Source organism: Echinops telfairi, unplaced genomic scaffold (assembly GCF_000313985.2).
Source record: "Echinops telfairi isolate 266 unplaced genomic scaffold, ASM31398v2 ScPeMD7_19;HRSCAF=73, whole genome shotgun sequence".
NCBI classification, from domain to species: domain Eukaryota; kingdom Metazoa; phylum Chordata; class Mammalia; order Afrosoricida; family Tenrecidae; genus Echinops; species Echinops telfairi.
This window is the reverse complement of record NW_022103916.1, coordinates 674,653-686,912: the sequence shown is the minus strand read 5'-3', so window position 1 is coordinate 686,912 and position 12,260 is coordinate 674,653. Positions and strand designations below refer to the sequence as shown.

Here is a 12,260-nt window from a genome sequence, read left to right as displayed (position 1 = left end):
CGCCCCCCACCCACCCAACAACTAAACAGGAGGCACACCGCCTAGTGGGCCTCTTCATATTTTGGTGGCAACATATCCTTTACTTGGGTGTTCTAGTTTGACCTATTTATCATGTGACATGAAAGTCCTCCAATTTTGAGTGGGACCCAGAACAAGAAAAGGCTCAGCAACAGGTTCAGGCTGCCGTGCAAGCTACTTTGCCACTGGGACCATATGACCCAGCTGACCCAATGGTGCTAGAGTTGTCAGTTGCAGATAAAGATGCAGTGTGGAGTCTTTGGCAGACCCCTATTGGTGAATCACAGCATAGACCATTGGGATTTTAGAGTAAAGTCCTGCCATCCTCTGCAGACAACTACTCCCCCTTTGAAAAACAGCTGTTGGCCTGTTACTGGGCCTTGGTGGATATTGAACGCCTCACCATTGGCCACCAAGTCACCATGAGGCCTGAACTGGGTATTGTCTGACCCACAGAATCATAAAGTTGGATGTGCACAGCAAGACTCCATTGATAAATGGAAGTGGTTTATACAAGATCGGGCCAAATCAGGACCTGAAGGTACACGTAAACTGCATGAAGAAGTGACCCAAAATGCCCACAGTCTCCACTTCTGTCACATTATCTTCCTTTTCCCAGTCTGCACCTATGGTCTCCTGGGGAGTTCCTTACCATACTTTAACTGAAGAACAAAAAGGTCTTGCTTGGTTTATGGATGGCTCTGCATGATATGCAGGTGCCACTCGTAAGTGGACAGCAGCAGCACTACAGCCCCCTTTCTGGGATCTCCCTAAAGGACAGTGGTGAAGGGAAATCCTGCTAATGGGCAGAACTTCAAGCATTGCACCTGGCCGTTCAGTTTGCCTGCAAGGAAAAATAGCCAGATGTGAGGCTGTATACTGATTCATGGGCTTTGGCTTGTGGTTTGGATGGATGGTCAGGGAATTGGAAGGAACATGATTGGAAAATTGGAGACAAAGAGGTGTGGGGAAGAGGTATGTGGATGGACCTCTCTGAATTGGCCAAGAAAGTAAAGGTAATTGTGTCTCATGTGAATGCTCACCAAAGGGTTACCTCTGAAGAGGAGGACTTTAACAATCAAGTGGATTAGATGACACGTACTGTGGAGAATGGTCCTCTTTCCTCGGCCACTCCTGTTATCACACAATGGGCACATGAACAAGGTGGACATGATGGCAGGGATGGAGGTTATACATGGGCACAGCAACATGGACTTCCACTCACCAAGGCTGACTTGGCCACCGCCACTACTGAGTGTCCAATTTGCCAGCAGCAGAAACCAACATTGAGTCCAAGATATGGGACCATTCCTTGGGGATATCAACCGGAAACTTGGTGGCAGGTTGATTACATAGGACCACTGCTATCATGGAGGGGGCAGCATTTTGTTCTTACTGGAATAGACACCTACTCTGGATATGGATTTGCCTACCCTGCACGCACTGCTTCTGCCAAAACTACCATTCGTGGACTTATAGAATGCCTCATCCACCGGCATGGCATCCTACATAGCATTGCTTCAGATCAAGGAACTCACTTCACAGCAAATTCAGTGTGGCAACGGGCCTATACCCATTGAATTCACTGGTCGTTTTATATTCCTCATCATCCTGAAGCAGCTGGCTTGATAGAACGAAGGAATGGGCTCCTAAAGTCACAATTACGGCGCCAACTAGGTGGCAACAACTTGCGGGGCTGGGGAAATGTTCTCCAGGAAGCTGTATATGCTCTAAACCAGTGGCCAATATATGGTGCTGTGTCTCCAACATCCAGAATTCATGGGTCCAGGAACCAACAGGTGGAAGCTAGAGTGGCACCACTCACTATTACTCCTAGTGATCCACTTGCAGCATTTTTGTTTCCTGTCCCAGCAACCCTGTGTGCTTCAGGCCTGGAGGTCCTGGTCTCGAAGGAAGAAACTCTCCCACTTGGAAACACAGTATGGATTCCACTGAACTGGCAGCTGAGTATGCCCCCTGGAACTTTGGACTTCTCATGCCTTTGGGTCAGCAGTTCAGGAAGGGTGTCACTGTACTGAGTGGTGTGATTGATCCTGATTACCAAGGAGAAATATATGGAGGTACATAATGGAGGTAAAGAAGAATATGTCTGGAATCCAGGAGATCCCATAGGCTGACTCTTAGTGCTACCATGCCCTGTGATTAAAGTAAATGGTAAGTTATAGCAACCCAACCCTGATAGGACATCTAATGACCCAGACCCCTCAGGAATGAAGGTCTGGGTCACCCCACCAGGCAAAAAACCACAGCGAGCTGAGGTGCTTGCCGAAGGCAAAAGTAATACAGAATGGGTAATAGAAGAAGGTAGTTCTACCTATCAGTTAAGACCACGTGATCAATTGCAAAAGTGAGGTTTGTGATTGCCAGTGTATTTTCTTTATATGTGCTTATTGAATATCTTTCCTTTGTTCATGTATGATATATCAGATACAGTTGGACTCGGTGTGTTGCCATCAATCTGTATGATAGATGTTTGATGTTAAGTATAAGTGTGATTTCATTAATGTCTGAAATTATATATGGCTAAAGAATCGGGTGCAGGTGTAAAGTTGGAAAGGGGTGGATTGAGATAGTTAATGTTTATTGTGCCAACATGGCCATTGAACACATGTGGGAGCCTCGCCTTTCTTGTCTCTTGCTCTTTGATCATTGGACCAGTGTGCAGGTGCGTTGCTTGTTCTGTGTCACAAGCTACACTACCTGTGGGACACCTCCCCCGTATACTGTGTCACTGTAATTTGAAGTTCCTTCAAGACCTGTTTCACCACCCTATTGGAATATACATCTCTTGAGCTGGGGACTGTCGCATCCTGTCATCTGGCTGACTGTTGGTGACCAATCTGCCTTGCTGTTTGCTCCCTGTGGCTGGATAGCTTGAATTGCTCTACAGAGGACTACCTGGTGGCCTTCAAGACTTGAAGGACTTCCAGTGTCTCACAGCTGTCTCACGGGAGTGAGTTGCATGGAGCCATTTATACTGCTTTATAGATTAATTAACTGTTTATTTGTTATGTTATAAATATAAATATATATATATAATTATTAGCATTCTGGTTTTGTTTCTCTAGAAACCCTGTCTAACATAATGCAGATTACACATCCTGGCTTGCTGAAAGTAAGGAGGACTTGAAGCACTTTCTGATGAAGATCCATACAACTGAATGTAATGAAGACTAAAATCCTGGTAACATCATGATAAATGGAAGAAAGATTATTTCGTCTTGCTTGGATCCATAATCAATACTCATGGAAACAGCAGTCAAGATATCAAATGGCACATTGCATTAGGTAAATCTGCTGCACAAGAGCTCTTTAAGATGTTGAAAACCAAGGATATTACTTTAAGGACTAAGGTGTGCCTGACCCAAGCCATGGTATTTTCAGTAACTTCATATGTATGTCAAAGTTGGACATTGAATAAGGAAGACCGAAGAAGAATTGATGCATTTGAACACTGTCAAAGTTGAACATTGAATAAGGAAGACCGAAGAAGAATTGATGCATATTGTTGGTTGGCTAACAATATTGAAAGTACCAAAAGAAGAAACATCTATTTTAAAGGAAGTACAACCAGCATGCTCTTTAGAGGCAAGGATGGCTAGACTTTGGCTCAAGTACTTTGGACATGTTATCAAGGAGACCAGTCTCTGGAGAAGGACATCATGCTTGGTAAAGTGGAAGGGCATTACAAAAGAGGAAGACCCTCAACAAGGTGAATCGACACAGTGACTGCAGCAAGGGCTCAAGCATAAGAACAATAGCGAGGAGGGGTAGTGTTTTGTTCTGCTATAAAAGGGAGCGCTGTCAGAACCAACTTGATGGCACCTAACAACAACAAATATTATGTAATAAATTTCTCAAAGTAGAAAGAAAAGAGAGAGGTGACATCGAAGCCAGAAAGGTTTTTGGTTTTTTTTGGGTGGTGGTGGTGGTGGTGGAGATTGTGTTTGAAAGTATCAAATACAATAGAATTCCTCAGCAAGATGAGGCCTGTATGAAAGCCCTAGATTTGGTGACTTGCAGCACATTGGTCAACTTGGAAGCAGTCAATAAAATGGGGAAGGCTGAAGCCAGATCATAGCATAGGAAGGATTTTGCTATAAGGAAGTCAAAACTAGGCACACATACAAATCTATACCTGATAGTATAGTGGTTATGTGTTGGGCTGTGATTCGCAAGGTCAGTAGTTCAAAACTCTGGCCAGCTCTGTGAGAGAAAGATGGGGGTTTCTACTCCCATAGAGAGTTTCTGTTTCAGAAACTTACAGGGACGATTCTACCCTGCCCTTTAGGGTCACTATGTGTCTGCACCGACTCAATAGTAGTGAGTTTTGTCTTGAGTTTATTTGTATATCATAAAGACCACTTCTCCAGGGGAGACCACACCTTATTGGTGGAAAGTTTCTTAAATGAGGGCAAGACAAAGAGGACTGAATAGGCCATCCCATGTGTCAGTGTCCTATGGTCACCCTAATTGAGTGTTCAGTGCACTACAATGGAGATTCTTGACCAAGAGAAGCTAGGGGTTTGTCTGTCTAGAAGAAAATGATTTCACTTTAGTTGATGGGGATTGGGTGTGGGGAGGGCTTTCCCTTTCAGAAAAGATTTAGCATAGTTTTTATGGACCCTCCTGTATTATATGGCTAATCAAGCATTCTTATTCTTATTCTCCTTTTTTCTTTTTTTGATTGAGAGGGTTGGGGAGCACCAGGGAATGTCCACTTTACTCTTCCTGGGCTGGTTTTAAAGTTTTATTTATTTTTTTCTTTTTCATAGTGCTGTTGCTCTTGCTGCTGGCAGCCGCCGCCTCAGGTCCACTGCTGGTGGGTTCCCCCTTCAGGGAGAGCTTCTTCTTTTCTTTGGGATGCTCCAGACGTTTGCTACCTCTTGAGGATTGCATGTAGGTTCCTCTTTGGGGAGAGATTTCTATTTCTTCCTCTAGAGAAGAGCTATCTCTTCCGGATCACTACTGACTAACTTCTTCTTAGATCACTTTTTCTTGGGTTTGGGGAGAGCAGAGCTAGCTTGGTCTTCCAATCCATTTTCTTGTGGAGCCTTCTGGGGTCTCTGCTTTTTCTTCTTTGGGGGCCTTTCCCCAGTCTCCTCACACTCCTTAGGAGCACTGCTGTTTTCCTCGAGACGCAAGTGCAGCCAGTTGCTTCTTTTCCCATTTCAAGCATTTCTTCTCCAGGTTTGCCAGTTTCCTAGTTATCTCCACAGCCTCTTCCTCAGCCTGAATCATTGCCTCCTTCATCACATCCAAATTCTTCCAAGGGACCTCTCCAGTCTCTTGGAAGGATAGCCACCCCTCGACTTGCTCTCAAAGCTTTTCCAAAATACACTATGGGCACCTCAGAGAAACAATTGATCTGACATGTAATACTGCATTTGTTTGCCAGGTATCAGGATATGGGGTCTTTGTTCATGGCAGTTGCTACACCAATGAAGGTGGAGTTGAAAATGAGTCCGTATTCAGGGGTGTTTCCCCTGGTCTTAAGGGCTCTGGAAGCTTGGTTCCTTTTGCTGGGCCCTGGGAATCACTCAGACACCAGGGCTGACCCATCACTCACATAACAGAGGCATGTATCTGTCAGGGAACCTGGCCAGCCATCACTGTGATAATCATACATTCTTCTTCTTCTCCTTTTTTTAATATATTTTCTTTTTTAATCATTTAATTGGCGGCTCATACAACTCTTATCATAATCCATCCATCCATCCATCCATTGTGTCAAACACATTTATTGCCATCATCATTTTCACAACATTTTCTTTCTACTTGAGCCCTTGGTATCAACTTCTCAATTTTCCTTTCCCTACCCTTCCCTCCACTCCTCCCTCATGAACACTTTATAATTTATAAATTATTATTTTTTATGTCTTACACCTGTGGTTCTCACGCTTCCTAATGCTGCAACCTTTTAATACAGTTCTTCATGTTGTGGTGACCCCCAACCATAAAATTATTTTTGCTGCTACTTCATAACTGTAATTTTGTTACTGTTATGAATCATAATATAAATATCTGATATACAGGCTATGTTTTCATTGTTGTAAATTGAACATAATTAAACATACTCAAAGCATAATGATTAATCACAAAACAATATGTAATTATATATTGTGAAATATTTATGTGTTTTCTGATGGTCTTAGGTGACCCCTGTGAAAGGGTCATTCAACCCCCAAAGGGGTTGCAACCCACAGGTTGAGAACCACTGTCTTACATTGACCAATGTTCCCTTCACCCACTTTTCTGTTGTCTATCCCCCTGGGAGGGGGTTATATGTAGATCATTGTAATCAATTCCCCCTTTCTCCCGCACCTTCCTCTTACCCTACTGGTATAGCCACTCTCAATATTGGTCCTGAGGGGTTTATCTGTCCTAGATTCCCTGTGTTTCCAGCTTTTATCTGTACCCGTATACATGCTCTGGTCTAGCTGGATTTGTAAGCTAGAATTTGGGTTATGATAGTGGGGGGGGGGGCATTAAAGAACTAGAAGAAAGTTGTATGTTTCATCAGTGCTATACTGCACAGCAACTGGCTCATCTTCTCCTGGTGACCCTTCTGTAAGGGGATGTCCAATTGCCTACAGATGAGGTTTTGGTCTCCACTCCACACTCCCCTTCATTCACAATGATACGATTTTTTGTTCTGGATCTTTGATGCCTGATACATGATCCTATCAACACCTCATGATCACAAAGGCTGGTGTGTGTATCTTCAAGCCTTTAAGACCCCAGATTCTATATCTTTTCATAGCCGGGCTCCATCAGCTTTCTTCACCACATTTGCTTATGCACCCGTTTTGTCTTCAGCGATTGTGTCGGAAAGGTGAGCATTATGGAATGCCAGGTTAATAGAACAAAGTATTCTTGCATTAAGGGAATACTTGAGTGGAGGCCCAATGTCCACCTTAATACTAAACCTATAAATATATGCACATAGATCTATTTCCCCATCCTCATATATAAATATATGTACATATGTACATGCCTGTATTTAGACCTCTATAAATGCCCGTTGCCTCATAGCTCTTTCCTCTATTTCTTCTGACTTTCCTCTTGCCCCACTATCATGCTCAGCCTTCATTTGGGTTTCAGTAATTCCTCTGGGTTACATTACCCTTGATCACACCCTACCATGCCTCTTACACCCTCCTCACCACCGATTTGGATCACTTGTTCCCTTGTCCCTGGGTTTGTTAACACCACTTCCTTTCCCCCCACCTTCCCCTCTCCCATGTCCCCTTGGAACTGTCTGTTCCATTGTTTTCTCCTCCAGATTGTTCATCCACATCTCTACTTCTGTAAAATAGTTTCCTTGAAGAATTTCTGAGACAACAGATGTGAATATTTTTAAGATTCTTGGTTCATATTGATTATTATGTACATTTCTCATAATCTATATATGAATACCAAAACTAAACTTAATGCTATTGAGCTCATTATGATTCATAACAACCCCATATATGAGTGTTCATTTATCTAATTGCATTCTCATTAACATTGAATACTCTTTCAGTTGAGTTTTTAAATATTTTCTAATTTGATAAGGGAAAAATTATGTCAGGTTGGTATCTTTTAAAGTTATACTGAGTATTTTTAAAATCATCACAGAAAGAGGCATAGATAGGATCTGCACCCAGGTGTCTGTATTGGAAGACAACATGGGGACTGGTCAAGATGGCGCCCAAGTGAGCAGCACATACTGAGGAATCTTCCATGAAAGGTGGGTTTAGTGTCCAGGTGGCCTAGTGGAAGGATTATGGTGAGTGAGAGAACCCCCTGGAACAACACCCCATGCATCTGTCCTGAGCCGGAGCCCCAAAGATCTGGGATCTGATCTTTGGAACATCTCGGCTCATCAGGCTGAGCAGCCCCAGCACGCCTTGCCGCCACTGCTGCTGTGATCAGCGATTGACCCACTCCACCCTCAGGCTGGGTCTCCACACCAGGAGTTGCTTGGCTAGCCCACAGAGACACATGCAGCTGTAGCAGGACCCCCTGCAGTAGCTGCCCATTCGTGGTGCTCCACTAGGAGAGAAGTTCCCTTTCCCTCAGTTACCCTATTGCCACATGACAATGATCTGCCCCCAGCTCACGTCCCTCCTTCCATTCTCTCAGGGCCCCTGTAACTTACCTGCAGTCTACCGGTAGCTGGTTAGGTGATTTGTGACTGGTTGCGATCCACCCTCATTGTTGCCTGGCACCCCCATTATTGCCTGGCACCCCCACCTGCCTGCCCATCCGCTCCTGCTCCCTGCCTGGGAGGCCTTGTTGTGGCACACTCTCTGAGCTGACAGCCCTGGGCACACCCTGCCAGCAACACACCCACTGCCTGAGCCCATACCACTTCTACCCATTCCCGGGTGGACCCACGCCATTGCAGTGCAGTGCAGTGTTCCCAGAGCCTGCGGCCTAAATGCTAACCGTTCCTGCCTGTGCAGGAGGCTAGCACCACTGCCTTGTATTTCACGTCAGAGCCGTTTCTGTATGCTCCTGCCCAAGCCACTGCGGTGCCCTGCAGCATTCCCAGCACCAGTGGTGCCAAATGCCTTCTTGCCCCAAGCCCGTTCCTGCTGACATGGGAGGCTGGCACCACTGCCCTATGTTTCCCGCTGGAGCCACTTTTGCCCACTCCTGGACCGGCCTATGCCACTGCAGGGCCCCTTGCTGCCCAGCCCATTCAGGCCAGTGCAGGAGGCTCCCATTCCCTGTGCTTATGCACGCACAGCGTTGGCCTACCAGCTCAAAACTATAGGCCTGCAGGTAACCGGGGGGAGTGCATGCTTGATCTGAAGACCATACATTACCCTCACATAGCCTGGCTTTAGGGCCCTATATCAGCGCCACCTCACATGGCAGCGAGGCCTCCCCCACCTTTGCCTTTTTTTAGGCATCTTTAAAAAATTGGAGGGAAAAGGGGAAACATTTTTTTAATTAAACAAGAAAAAAGGCTGCTAAGTGTGCCCTGACAGACCAGGTCATCACAGGCAGCCCCCTGAAAGCATCCTTAATAGTAACACAGAGAAAGATCTAAGGGCCCCCTTGTCTCCCAGAAACATGGGGCCTACAAAAGGATTGATGAAAAATCAACAGACCACATCACTCTCAACAACAACAACAACAACAAAAAAAAAACCCAGAGAGAAAAAACAGACTAGCTGAGTTAATGATGCTCATAGATAATCAGACATGGACCTGTCACAGAAGGAAATCTTCAGAAGTCTGCTTGAAGTAATACAGGAGCTGAGGGAAGCAATGCATAATAAGGATGCACTAATAGAGGAGATGAAGTCCACAATAGAGGGGATGAAGTCTATGCACCAAAGGGAAATGCAGATGCTAACGGATGAGGTAGCAGAAGCCACACACAAGGTTATAGAATTTACGATTAGGCTTGAGGAGGCAGAGAACCATATCAGTGATCTCAAAGACACTCAAACAGACCTCAGCAAGCGAGAAAGACAGATAGAAAAAGAAGCAGAAGATAACCTGAGATCAACGACAGATTCAATGAAGAGGAATAATCAAATAATTGGTCTACCAGAGCAGAACACACTACACAAGTCAACAGCCAAGATAGTGAAGACATTTCTAGAAGAAAACTTTCCCACCTTAATGAGTGAGAACCAGGCACTCATAAAGTAAGCAGAAAGGGCACCAATTAGACTAAACCCCAAGAAGACCTCACCAAGACAGATAATAGTAAAAATATCCAACTTTGAGGAAAAAGATAAAATTTTAAGAGCAACGAGAGAAAGGAAGACAGTCACATACAAAGGAACTCAGGTGAGAATATGCTCAGACCTATCAGCAGACACCATGAAGAGGAGAAGAGAATGGAGCAAAATCTTGAAAAAGCTGAAAGAAAAAAAATGCCTCCCCCAAAATCCTTTACCCTGCCAAATTATCCATTAAGATAGACGGGGAGATAGGGATCTTCCAGGACAAGGAAAGACTCAAAGAGTATGCTGCAAGACACCGACCCTGCGGAAGATACTGGCTGACGCACTATGGCCAGAGGATCAACTTCCACCAAGCACAAGCAGGAGACCACCATTTGTCGCATCTCCATCCAGAAGCCAATGTGCCAACAACAGTTACCAAGCTAACGGCCTCAGAGGGAAAAGAAGACAAGATAGAAACTCCCCACACAAACACAGCACACTGATATGAAGGGAGGTAAGGAAACACCTAAAACGCAGGACATGGTATGGCAACAATGAATCCACAGATTGTGATAATAACTCTGAATTCCGGTGGACTCAATTCATACATTAAAGAAAAAGGCTGGAGGACTGGCTTAGAAATTATAATCCAACAATCTGTTGCCTGCAAGAGATGCATCTTAAGTGCACAGACAAAAATAAACTAAGAATAAAAGGCTGGCAGAAAGTATACCAGGCAAATGCGACTTAAAAAAAAGCAGGAGTAGCAATCTTATTCTCTGACAAAATGGACCTTAAGTTTCAAACCATAGAAAGAGACGAGGGCCACAATATAATGCTCAAAGGATCAGTAAACTAGGAAACAGCATATTGAATATTCACACACCCCAAGAATGGTGTGGCGACTTTCATTAAACAAACTATTAAAAAGATGAAAAAAGAAATCATGTATTCAACAATAATCGTAGTTAACGTTAATACTCTGCTATCAGAGAAAGACAGATCACTGGGAAAGAAGCTCAGCAAAGAGGCTATAGAGCTAAACAATGTAATTAGGCAACTAGGCCTGATAGAAATTTATACCCTGTTTCCCCGAAAATAAGACAGTGTCTTAAAATATGAACTTTTGCTCCCAAAGATGCGCTAGGTCTTATTTTCAGGAGATGTCTTATTTTTCCCTGAAGAATATGGTATACATTTATTGTTTATTGTTTTATTAAAAGAGACCTCGCACTTCCTGTCTGCTCGAGCTGCGCGGCGACGCTCACCACTGCAGTCCAGAGTCCAGAGTTATGGTAGCTCTGGGGGGCCTTATTTTCGGGGGATGCCTTATGTTTCAGTGAGAGGCAAAACTGTAAGTAGTTCTTACTTTCAGGGGATGTCTTACTTTTGGGGAAACGGGGTAGAGCTTTCCATCCAAACACACAAAAAATTCACATTCCTCTCAAGCCCACATGGATCATTTTCAAGAATAGACCACATGCTGGGACACAAGTCAAACCTGAGTAAATTCAAACATATAGAGATTATTCAGACATTTTTCTCATATCACCATGCCATAAATCTAGAAATTAATAAAAGGACAACCAGAAAACAAGGGCATTCAATTGGAGGATGAAAACGATCTCCTGCAACATGAATGGGTGCAGGCCCAGATTAGAGAGGATGTTAGGAAGTTTCTAGAAACTAATGAAAATGACAATACAACATATCGAAACTTATGGGATACTTTGAAGACAGTTATCAGAGGTAGCTTGATATCAATAAATGCATATATGAAAAAGAAGAAAGACTTATGACAGATGATGTTATCACAAAACCTCCAACATCTAGAACAGAGTCAACAGAACAACCCCTCCAATAGAAAAGAAGAAATCATAAAAATCAGGGCAGAGTTAAACCAGTGGAAACACAAGAGAATGATGCAGAAGATAAATGCAGCTAAAAGCTGGTTCTATGAAAGGATCTACAGAATTGGCAGACCACTGGTGAATCTAACCAAGGAAAGGAAAGAACAAACATCAATAGCCAGGATGAGGGATGAAACGGGTAATTACAACAGACCCCAATGAGATTAAAAGCATAATCACAAAGTACTATGATGGACTGTATTCTAATGAATTAACAAATGAGGAAGACATGGATAAATACTTGGAAAAACAGTTACTTCCTGATTATCTCAGACAGAGGTCAAGAACCTGAACAAACCCATAGCAAAAGAAGAAATAGGGACATCTACCAACCAAAAAAAGCCCCTGGGCCAGATGGCTTCACAACAGAATACTACCAAGTATTCAGGGAAGAATTGACTCTGATCCTCTACAAAGTATTCCAGAGCATAGAAAAGGATGGCAAACTCCCAAACTCATTCTACAACACTGAGATAGTTTATTGTGCCAGCCTGGCTGATAAACACAAGTGGGATTAACTGAAGGGCAGAGAGATAAATGGCTTGGTGAGCCTCGCCTTTCTTGTCTCTCGCTCTTTGATCATCGGACCAGTGTGCGGCTGCCTTGCTTGTTCTGTGCCTCAATTTAAAGGCTACAC

The 12,260-nt window shown here is 43.9% G+C and overlaps 1 protein-coding gene and 1 non-coding gene across 2 annotated transcripts in view; both read right to left on the bottom strand.

Moving 5' to 3' along the window:
• Positions 1 to 12,260, bottom strand: part of FAM120C (family with sequence similarity 120C) — a 116,624-nt gene that overhangs the window by 8,414 nt on the left and 95,950 nt on the right.
• On the bottom strand, positions 5,574 to 5,659 carry LOC115869028. Its single transcript, XR_004045947.1, has one exon. It is a non-coding gene; the product is annotated as a small nucleolar RNA SNORD86 (small nucleolar RNA).